The sequence below is a fragment of the Eublepharis macularius genome, chromosome 6 (assembly GCF_028583425.1).
Source record: "Eublepharis macularius isolate TG4126 chromosome 6, MPM_Emac_v1.0, whole genome shotgun sequence".
NCBI classification, from domain to species: Eukaryota; Metazoa; Chordata; class Lepidosauria; order Squamata; family Eublepharidae; genus Eublepharis; species Eublepharis macularius.
Window position 1 is genome coordinate 112,752,445 of NC_072795.1, and position 12,095 is coordinate 112,764,539.

At 42.1% G+C, this 12,095-nt stretch overlaps 1 protein-coding gene across 1 annotated transcript in view; it reads left to right on the forward strand.

Moving 5' to 3' along the window:
* The window catches only part of CDH23 (cadherin related 23), an 819,524-nt gene that overhangs the window by 40,696 nt on the left and 766,733 nt on the right, over positions 1-12,095 (forward strand). The gene's annotated exons all lie outside the window — the stretch shown is intronic.

The following is a 12,095-nucleotide window of genomic DNA, read 5'->3' on the forward strand; positions in this document are numbered from 1 at the left end:
GCACGCATACTCAAATACCTGTTTGACCTAGTACGTTTATGGACTTTAACCAGAACTTTGAATGAACCTAATGCATATCCCATGCTGGTGCGGAAATAGTGGTCTAGTATTCTTCTAGAAGGTTTTCACACTAGGAAGAAGATCACTGTATTAAGTCTTTATGTGAATCTTCTTTACAATCTTCAAAGATACCAGTTCAGAGAGTATTGCAGTAGTCTAACCTTGAGATGGTAGAGGCTAGAGTGATTATCATTAGCTCTGTGTCCGATAGAAAGTAGTGAAGCTTTGCTACCTGATGCTTTTGAGCAACCCAGAGGAGGTTTAAGTGTCCCATTTGCACCCATCTCAAAGACAAGATAATCTAGTCTAAATTCAGCTTTATTCTACTTATTTGCAACCAGACATCCTGTATGGCTTGACACTAGTATGTATTGCCTGAGAGAGATGAAAAACAGGTAACATAAGTGTTAACAGAGTCACATGGCATCTAAAGCCATCTGTGTCACTTACTGGCTTAATGCATGCTGTGAACAGGACAGGCAAATGTGTTAAGCCTTTGTAGGGAATGACCAGTTCAACATCGCTGCCCTTTGGAATATGCTGTTTAGGAACATACAGTCTATGCTTTAATTGTCTTTGTTTTTTCTTTTTGTTATCCACCCCAGGCAGGTTGAAATAAATAAATGCTCATTTCAGAAATCCTGCAAAATGTCATAGTTGCATTGTCAACACAACATGATCACAACAAGTATCAAAGGCAATCTACAGGATTAATAGGGCGCAACTGCACTCTTCCATGTCTAGGTAGAGAAAACTCACAAATTCCAGACAAACATTTTCAATGTTGTGCCTAGGCTGAAAGCCAAAATGGCTGAATTGTTTAGCGAATGCAATTTTAATTATACTATTCATTATTCACAGCTGCTTCTCTTCAGACCTTAAATATTTGCTACCGAGCCTTTCACATTTTGCAGTCAGCCATGGGCCGTTATGAAAGTTTATTGATACATACCAGACCAATCTTCAAGCAACTAATTTCCCCTTTTATTTTTACAGACCTTCAAAAATTACCTTGTGGATTGGTGGCATTGTTTCCTAATTTTACTGGTTTGCCAAATCGAAGTTCAGTTAGATCTTCTGTTTCCTTTCAGCAGCAAAAAGTCTTCTTGCATTAGTATCAAGAGACTAGTGCTGTGTGCGTGATGAGGGTTAAGAGCAGAGATACAGCAGCTCTATTCAGATTTCACAAACAAACTCTAGTTTATCTGTGATAAAAATAGTGGGAATATGTGTGCTTATTTGCCAGGGCTTTTGAGGAGGTCTGAAGGGCAGGCATCTTGAGGAGGAGGAGGGAAATGTTTTATTTTTTTTTTAATTTGGAAATTTTAAAATCATTTTGTAAGCTGCCTTGAACTATGTGGACTATGTAAGCTGCCTTGAACTATGTGGAAAGGTGGGGTATAAATGCTTTAATAAATAAAAATATAGCCCATTTCTTGGCATTACACTTAATTTAACTATGGATTCTACTGTTCGTATAACATTTACTGTACTTTTATTTTTGAATAGATTTCAGTCCAATATTTTTTTGTTGTAATGCATACTAGGGTATAATCCTAAACTTCATTTGATAGCATGAGTGCACCTTAAAAAGGCAAATTCTCTTCTAAATACAGAAGGGCCGAAATGATAAGGATCTCTTTTCTCCTTTCAGAAACCATGAAGCATCACCTTTCTGTCAGGAACTTTTTCTTTGCCATCTTGTTCTTGGAGTCTGACTGTTTGGGTAAGTACAAATCTCTCTTGGTTCATTGCTGAACGACTGTTCCTTCTGTCCTCACCTCATCATTGACTGGAACCCAAAGAAGGGCTTGTGTAATCCCCGGCATCTCTTGCTGAAAATTTAGGTTCATATTTTGCTGTGATTGCAAGGCCCAGATTTTTCAAGAATTGGCTACGTCTATTTATATTGAACATCTTTGCTTGTAAATTATCATCATTTTCTCTCCTGATGGAAGAGCTCTTCTGTTGGTGATGGAGAAGGGCAACTATTTTTTGCTGATTTTCCCTCTTCCACTACAGATCTCTGTCCTATTTTTGAGGGTCCCTCATAGTCACAGTTGTGCATTCATTGAATTCATTTCCAATACAAATCATAGTCACAGTTGTGAGGGTGGGGGTCACTGGGCTGCAGTGCACCTTTTGTCATGTAATATAATAATATGATGCAGGACAGTGGCCAGTTATGGTTTGTCTGGAAAGCAATCTGACACGTTTAGTGTAATTACCAAAGAATTCACTGATCTCGACTACTGGGTGCATAAATTCCAGGTCAGTGCTCATTGGACACTGTCCATCAGTTGATTAGCCATTATGTCAAACCTCTCATATTAGGTGGAGGGAAGTTGAATTAGCAGAAGGGGAAAGCACTCAAAAGGTAGGAAAAATACACATACGCTTCGAACAGGTGCCTGGAGGCAGTTTTATGATGGATGAAGGCTAACATGCTGAAGCTTAATCCTGGAAAAATGGAGGTGCTACTGATGAGGGAAGAGTTTGACCCAGGAATGGGGATATCTCCAGTAGTGGGTGCAGCTGCACTTTCCATAAAAGAGCAGGTTCGTAACTTGGGGGTACTGCAGGACCTGGGCCTCCTGTTGGATAAACAGGTGGCAGTGGTGGCTGGAGTACTTTTCACCAGTTGTGGCCCTTTCAGGCTAGGAAAGATCTTGCTATTGTGATACATTCCCTGGTAACATCTAGATCACGTTACTGTAATGTGCTGTATGTGGGGCTGCCTTTATAGACTGTCTGGAAGCTGCAATTGATACAGAATGCTGTGACCTAAGTGATGACTGGAGTGGGTTGTTGGGACCAGATCACTTGAAACTTGTTTCATCTACACTGGCTCCCAATTTGCTTCTGGGCCCAATTCAAGGTGCTGGTATTGACTTTTAAAGCCTTATATGGCTTGGGCCTAGCATATCTTAAGGACCGCCTTCTCCCATATGAACCTATCCATCTGCTCAGGTCATCTTTGGAGGCCTGTTTTGGATGCCCCTGACATCTGAGGCAAGATGGGTGGCAATCCAAGGAAAGGTCTTCTTGGTTGTGGTGCCCAAATTTTGGAACTCCTTTCTCAGGGAGATCTGCCTGTCTCCATCTTCTGCCAGTGAGTGAAGACTTATTTCGTTTGGCATTCTCCCAGTAAACTCTTACTGGCCCTCCTCCATGGTTGGGTGTGCTTGTTTGTTTATATGTCTATATGTTTTTATTGTACTATATATACATTTTAAATGTTATTTTAATGTTTTAAATGCTTTAATATTTGTTCACTGCCTTGAAGACCCTATTTGGGTGGAAAGGCAGCATATAAATACAACAGATGCTACGATCAGCAAAAGACAGTAGAGACCCCCCTCACCTCTGCAGGAGTATACCGCATACCCTGCAGCTGTGGATAAGTTTACATCGGGACCACACAGCGCAGCATCCAGACAAGAATAAAAGAACATGAAAAACACTGCAGACTTGGCCAACTTGAAAAATCAGCAGTGGCTGAACATAGCCTAACTGAGACAGGACACAGTATCTTATTCCAGGACACTAAAATACTGGACAACACATCCAATTACTTTGTCAGATTGCACAGGGAAGCCATTGAAATTCATAAGCATAAGCAAAATTTCAACAGGAAAGAAGAGTTTAGGAATGAATAGGGCATGGTTTCCAGTCCTGAAAAACACCAGACTAACAAAATACTCTACATCTTACAATTAGACATGGGCACAAACGGAAAAAAACCCCAAACAAGCTGTTCGTTGTTCGTTGCCATCCACGAACAACGAACAGTAACGAACGTGACCCTGTTCACAAACATGTTCGTTCTTCATTGTTCATGGCCCCTTAAATATCCCTTTAAACTATCAACTGGCAGGTGGCAGGGACAAGGGCCACGTACAAGGGGAAGGGCCCTTTAAACACCCCACAAACTGACCTTCCCAATGTCCAATACCCACCAAATTTGCAGAGGACATAGTCCTCACTGTCCTCCGAAGACTCCCCAAGTTTCAGAGAGATTGCACCCCAGAAAAGGCATGATCCATGTGCCCCCCCTTTTGCTGTCATTTTCTGTTCACAGTGGCAAAAACGGAACTGCCTGTTGGAAGGCAGCTACTTTGAGGGGTTACAAACTGACCTTCCCAATGTCGAATGCCCACCAAATTTGCAGGGGACATAGTCCTCACTGTCCTCTGAAGACCCCTCAAGTTTCAAGAGATTGCACCCCAGGAAAGACATGATGCATGGGTCTCCCCCTTTGTTGTCATTTTCTCTTCACAGTGGCAAAAACGGGACTCTCTGCTGGAAGTAAAGCCAGAAAGAAAGCCAGAAGTAGTCCAGACAGAGTTCAGTCCCTGCCGTTGCCAGGGGAATTGATTGAAAGGCCCCAGACTGTCTGGCTTGATGAATGGCTGACGAAGGCAACAAACGAGGCTTGCAATGACCACTTGTTCGTTTAGAATGGAGCCTCATGAACGGCTTGTTCGCGAACAGATGAACGGGCTGTTTGTGGGTTTTTTTCCGTTCATAATGCTGTTCGTGCCCATGTCTACTTACAATAGACCTGCAGATAAGATTAGCATAGCAACCACCAATCCATATGCAAAAGAACCACCTCAAGATACATTGAAGCTTCCCCCCATTAACATTCCACACCCTGGGAAACTCTTACAGGATGACTCAGCCCAAACCCACCTTCCTGAGTAGATATAAATTACCTGCTAACATCTTCTCCACACATTGACACTGAGAGATCTCTGTCTTTTGGTGCTACACCTCTGAAGATGCCAGCCTCAGCTGCTGGCAAAACGTCAGGAACTACAATGCCAAGTCCATGGCCATACAGCCCAGAAAATCTACAACAACTAGCAGCATATAAATGTTTTAAATAATAATAATAACAACAGTGATGGTGATGATGATGATGATGTTGGGGATCCAACTTGTGGAGGTGATTTTATGTAACTAACACTCAGATAATTGTTGAGATCTTTCAGCAATGGGACTCTGAATGCAAGGTTTTGTTCCATCGCCTGTCCTACTTTACTCCACAGTAATTGTAGTCCATGAGATCCAAGTTGGAATGTGGGATTGGGGAACCAGTCACTTAATCTTGGGTAACAGTCTCATTAGGCATGGAACCCATTTTGAGCAGCACCTCCACTGACCATGACAAATGCCAACCTTATTATTTGTAGGTACATGCTGTTGGGAGGACTGTTTTCTTCCCTTGTGTGTTCTCTGCTCTCTATCTCCTGTCATTACCTATCACTTCACATTTCTGTAATTGTGCTGTAAATGGCTCTTCCCCATCCACACAGGGGAATAATTCATTTTAAGATGCAGTTCAGGAAGGGCTGGGGAAAATTCCTTGCTGGAAAGTGACAAGAACGTCTTAATTGAATCGGTGAAGGTAGTATCTTACTTGAAAAGAGTTAATTCCATAAAGGGCCCTTCAGTTTGCTATCCTTTCTGATCTATTTTGAAGGACTGCGTGCAAAGACCAAACTTCTGCCCTAAGGGAATACATGTAAAATGTTATTCTGTTAAAAATAGGTTTTTCTGATATAGTTTGATGCTTCTGAAGCCTGCATACAATTATGGCTCACAAACAGATGGGTAATGATTGCTGGCTTTCCTAGAATGGGAGCTGCACACATAGCTAGGAGGCTAGTACTGTAAGTTGTGGGAGGCTGATGGACTGTCAAGGAGGGCCATTCTTGTTACCAGAGAAGCTGGGAAAAGCCTATGTGTAGAAGCATTGGTACCTGCCAATACATATGTGCAAATGAAGTGGGCACTAGTTAGCACTTTAACAGTTTAATCCTATGCAGAGTTACTCTTGTCTAAACTAATTGACACCAGGGAGTTTGGACTGCAGTAACTCTGCATAGGATTGCACTGTCCTTTATTAAATGCCAGTTTGCAAATGTTGGTTTGCATGACTTTGGGGGAGGGGGTGTTGTGCAAAACCCAGCATAAAGGCACTTATCACATGAGGAAAGGTTCCTGTGAAATTATCCCTATGTGGCAAAATTAATACCCACCACATTCTGGAGAATGTGACTCTTCCATAATATACTCAGATATGTTTTATGCTGGGGTTCCTTTTTGCAAGATAATTTTAGGAGGGAAAAATGAAGGCTTCAAACGACCTTGTTTTGGTTCATCCATATTTGCACTGATCATTTTTCATTTTTAATCAGCCACATTTGTCATGTTCTGTAGGAAATAATCTGAAGTGCTGAACAAGGTCTCCCTCCTGATTCAGCACAATTGGTGCCTCTAAGTTGGATGTACAACAAACAGGCAAGGCTCAGTGGTAACTAGTAGTGTCATTATATACGCTCCCATGCAAATCTGGTAGAGGTGGATAGGAAATGTAGGACTGCAGTACATTCTTTTTCCTCTCTAGTGCAAGTAGGTTCCAGCTCTAAGCTCCTCAGACATGGATCTTTTCTTCTAAACCATGTGTGCTCATTAGGGCAGGTTTTTCGAGGGAACAGGGAAAAAATACATACTTGTGGCCAGAGCTTTTTTTCAGCTGAAATATGGTGGAATGAAGTTCCGGAACCTCTTGAAAATGTTCACATGGCTGGTGGCCCCGCCCCCTGATCTCCAGACAGAGGGGAGTTTAGATTGCCCTCCGTGCCACTGGAGCGGCGCAGAGGGCAATCTAAACTCCCCTCTGTCTGGAGATCAGGGGGTGGGGCCACCAGCCATGTGAACATTTTCACCAAGGGCGATTTAAACTTTTAAAAACTCCCCCCTTTGTTCCAGCTGATCCAAAGTGACATCATTGGCCCTGGGAGCATGCATGCACTTTGCAAGCGCACATGTGGTACCAGGGGCACCTCCTCCTGTCAAGAGTTGCCCCCTGTGCTGGCAACCCACTGAGTTCCACCACCTCTTTTCCCAGAAAAAAAGCCCTGCTTGTGGCTCTTCCTATCCTAGTGCTTGAGTGAGGGAGTGGGGTGACCTGCTGGATGTCTTCAAGTGATGTAAGCCCAGGGGAGCTGCTTGGTTTAGTAGGTGTAGAAAGCAAATCAGGGGAAGGGCTGTGGCTCAGAAGCTCCCATGTTCAATCCTCAGCATCTCCAATTAAAAGAATGTTATGTGAAAAGGATGTGAAAGGATGTGAAAGACAGATCCCTGAGACCCTGCAATGCAGCTGCCAGTCAGAGTAGTTAATACTGATCTGACTCAGGATGCAGCTTCACGTGAGGCAATAGCCTATCAAGATACCTGTAAACACGATAGTCTGTTCCTGATACCGTCCAGTCGTGTCTTCCAGTCCAAGTTTTCTTCTTTATGTCTTTTATAAGAGAAGAGCCAGAGCAACTGAGAGTGGCAATTCTTCCCCATGTGCTTTAAACAGACTTCATGTTATCAGGCTGGTAGTTTTTTAATATATGCCCTGTAATAACTAACACTCTTGTCTCAGCTATAAAGTGTCTTTCTGCAACTGGGACATTTAAAAATGCATGGCATTCTGGCAGCCAGATAAAGGAGGCTTCTTTTATATTGCTCTGTTGTTGATCCCTCTGAAATAGTCATTAGCTGAGCAGGGGGAGAAAACAAGTCATTAAAGTTAGCAACAATGTGTTGAAAAGATCAGCAGCAGATGCCAAAAACAGCACCTGGCAAAACTTTCACATGGTGACGTTAACTATGTAGTACAAGAGGTCTTCCAGGTGAGCGTGAGAATCTAACTCGCAAGGTGCAACACTCCGCTAAGGTACATTTTTAAAAGAATTTTCTTTTAGATGAGTGTTCAAAGCTTTGCCCTGAGAAGCTCTTCGATGTCTGGAGAATGTCGCAAAACAGAAACTGGGCTTCCTTTTACTCCTTTACCACTTTCCTATTGAAGGAGTCTGCGTCAAAGAAATGTAAGCATCATAGCTTGTGCATGTATGTTTGGTAGCTGGCTTATAATGGATGTTCTAATATGACTATTTAAGATGGACTTGTTATTGTCATACTAATCCTCCTCACTTCCAGAACTCCTTATGTGCTCTTGCTCTATTCCTCCTCTTGGAACTTCTCCCCACACCAAGTTTTGCCAAGAATTAAGGGGGATAGTGTATTTAAAACCTTTTACTTCCCAACCCTTTTATACCTGTGGTTGTTGATCCAGGTGACAAGCTGCCACCACAAAAAGGAATTCTTTGAATGTTGCTCCTTTTTGAAAAGCCAGAAAGTCCAGTGTGTATATGTGTGTGTGTGAGAGAGGCAGACAGAACACAAACTGGAGACTGGTGAGCTTTCTTCTCCCCCTCCCTCCGCATCTTTTTCTGTATCCATCAGAGTTGTCCTTATCCAGTGCTGACAAACTGGTCAGCATAACCCCATCAGTCCCCCATCATGGGTGAAATTTTCCTCCAAGCAGTCTTCAGTAAACACCCAGAGATCTTAAGTAAAATAAATCTTTAATAGCTGATCATAAATCCTAGAAAGCCCAGATAACTGGAAACCATTGCACAATATGCAGACTTGAGGCATAACACTTAGAAAAGAATCAAAGTATCTGGCATTTTCTTCTGGGAATGGGTTCAAGACAGAGCATCTTTGCACAGCCTGACAGGGCCTCTCCTTAGTATCAGAGTCTTAACATAAGTCTTGACTCTGGTCTTCAGAGGTAACTCCAATACAGACCAACAGTTTTATAGATTGCCCTGCAGCCTGGGAGCATCAGATGTTTGGGGGACAAGCTAAAAGTTTCCCTCCAATCACCTCAAAAGTCTGGCACTGTAGAGGAAAATTAGAAATCTATTATGGCTCCTTTGAAAGCTTGGTCAAATGGTGAGTTTTGAGCCCAGGATCCACTTTCCCTTGGTTCGCTCATAGATCACAGTATTCCTGTCTCTCCCTTAGATGTAACATTAGGATCTAATTGTTCCCATTCACACAGATAAACCTATGCTATTCTAAGGCAGAATCTATCTTTTTGTAACAGTTATTATCTTTAATACACAGCATAACGAGTCCCTTTGCAGATGTTCAAGAGTTCATAAAATGTAGGCAGATAGAGAAGACATTGAGGCCTATGAGTCTTAACCCCTGTGTTCAGCCAAACATCTGCATGGAGCACTATGCATGTATAAGCTATTGGGACTCTGCTTTTTGTAGCTCTCCCTATCAGGTGGAAGATTCTGTGTGAATCTACTTCTGTGCAGGACTCTCTGTAGATGTCTAGTGGAATGAGGTTGGCAGAAGATACAATCAGTGGATGCCACTCTACTCCCTTCTTTCATCCAGGAAGCTGGAGGGCGGGGGGAGTATACATCTGCTTTCCCATGTGCACCTCCCAGCCCTGGTTTGGGATCCTGAATCTCTGTGTGCACAGGAACATGCTTTGTGTAAATTAACAAGAGTCACAGTGTTGGTGTTACCATCCTGGAGTGGCACTAAACCCTAAAATGCCTGGTTAAAAAGTAGGTCATCTTCCACCTAAAATTTATGGTCTCTTCCACCAGTGGTGGGAACAAGGTTTTCTTCTTACTTGAGTTACTCCCAGGGAGATGCTAATGAGACAGAAGATGAAGGTATTCTGTTGACTGGGGACTGGATGGATTCAGTGTGCTGGTCTGTACTGTTTGGGATGTTCCTTGAGTTGACTGCCGTATCAGGTTGTTGTTCCACATGCGCTGATGGTTCAGCTTGGTCTGGGTGTGGGGAAATCCCATGGTGCTGCAAAACTAGCCCCAGATGGATGTGGGGTGACAGTTTCTTATGGTGATGTGCCTCTCTCATTGTGAGGTGGCTTTTTAATGCACTTAGTTTCTATCGTTATTCTCTGGTTTAATCTGCACAAGCTCCAGGAACATAGGGGTGCTGGGCATAACATATCTGTCTGTGCACTTTACTTGCTTTTGAACATCTACATAGCCTTATACATTTTACGTGAAGCAAGATATTTTTTCCCCTATAGAGTGAAGGTAATTTGTCCTATGGAAAACTGGCTGCCCACCAAGGCTTTCAATGAAATCCTTATTGTTCAGAGGCCTGCTTTGTATGTGATTGGCAATTTCAGAAGGCTGCTGCCCAGCAGGCTATATAGAGCTTTGGGCAGCCTATAATCATAATCAGCAGATGCTCTAAGCCAACATCTTAAAACTGAGCATACCACAGAATGTGTTCTTCTTTGGTCTTGGTAAATATTACCCCATGCCATTCTCAGCTTCTAATATGAAGAAAAAGAAAAAAGAAACGTCAGTGTGATGATCTGGTTCCTTGGCAAATTAAACAGGCATTACTAGAATGGTCATGAATTATTGTTGCAGTTTCTCCAGTTCCTGAATGTAAAGGGGCTTAGATTTCAATATAGTGTAAGTACATCTTTTAATGGAGATAAATTTAGGGTAATGGTCCTTTTTTAGGGCCAACCAAAATGGTACAAAACAGCATGTAAGCTTTTGAGTTTACCAGAACTCTACATCAGGTTCAATGTAAATAAAATAAAGGGGGGAGCAATTGTTTGGTGTGGTGGTTAAGAGCACGGGACTCTAATCTGGAGAGCTGGGTTTGATTCCCCACTCTTCCACTTGAAGCCAGCTGGGTGACCTTGGGCTAGTCACAGCTTCTAAGAGCTCTCTCAGCCCCACCCACATCACAGGGTGTTTTGTTGTGGGGATAATAATGTGACATACTTTGTAAACTGCTCTGAGTGGACATTAAGTTGTCCTGAAGGGCGGTATATAAATCGAATGTCATTATGTAAATCAAATGTTATTATTTATGTCTTAATCTTATGACCAGGTCTTGTCAGCATCCTGCGCATAAAGCTCAGTGGGCATACAGATATAAAATGATGCTTGTCTCAGGTTGCACCCCTGGCTTTTCAAGAGCAAGGAGTAACCAAGTCCTTACAACAGAAATACAAAGGGCAGCAATAGTCTAAATATCCCTCTTAACACTGAGAGCAGAGGAAGTCTTTGGTAGTCCTTTTATTAAAGATATTGGAGATAAACTTAAAGTGATGCACAGGGTATGAGATGAGTTCTAGCCAAATGGCATAGTTTTACCTTATGTTGTGGGGAAAACCCAACAAACACAGTCTCTCCCTGATCTTATTTTCTTACCTGTTGGCAAATTGGCTCAGTTCCAACCATGAGCTGCTGGGCCCAAGCTGCTACCAGATGTGGCCCACACAAGCCCCCTTGGGGTGCTGTCTCCTCCATGGGCTTCCTCCCCATAGAAGTCTACCTGATACTGGCCTTGAGACCTTTTACATGTCTGGCAAAATACATTTTTTATTCTCTCAAACTATTAGGATTGCCAACCTCCATGTTGATCTCCCAGAATTATACCTGATCTCCAGATGGCATCGATCACTTCCCCTGGAGAAAATGGCTGCCTTGGAGGGTGGACACTATAGTATTATACTTGCTGAGGCTCCTCCCCTCCCCAAACCTCTCCAGGCTTCACCCCCAAATCTCCAGGAATTTCCTAACCTGGAGCTGGCAATTCTAAAACCATTATTAGTGGACTTATGCTGACTAATATTTATTTTTGTTGCTATTTCTGTCTTTTGAATTACTGTTTTAAATATGAGTATTCTATTTCTGTGTTTACTAGTTCTGTTTCTGTGTTTACTAGTGTTTGCACTGCTGATTCTAAATTAGTATTCCTGTCTTTATTATTTTATGTGCTGCCTTTATTATTGTATTATTATTTTATCACTTTGCCCCCCTATTACTACTTTTATTAATGGTGTCATTGCTGTTCTTATCATTTTAATGCTGCTGATTTACTTAATTTTTTTAGCTGTTTTCATTTTTAAATAAATACTGCTAGTGGCCAGAAAATATTTTAAGTTCAAGATAAATCATGAAAATGTTTATATTTAAAACTGTAGGACGTTCAGTTGCTTCAGCTTTAATATAAAGATGACCGTATTTTCCATATGATCTTTGTTTGTTTGTTTTTGCCATTTATAGTGCGCCTTTCTTATTGAGACTTAAGGTGGATTACATAGTGTGAGATTAGTACAATCAATATCAAGGACATTTCAATAAACAATATATAAATGCAAG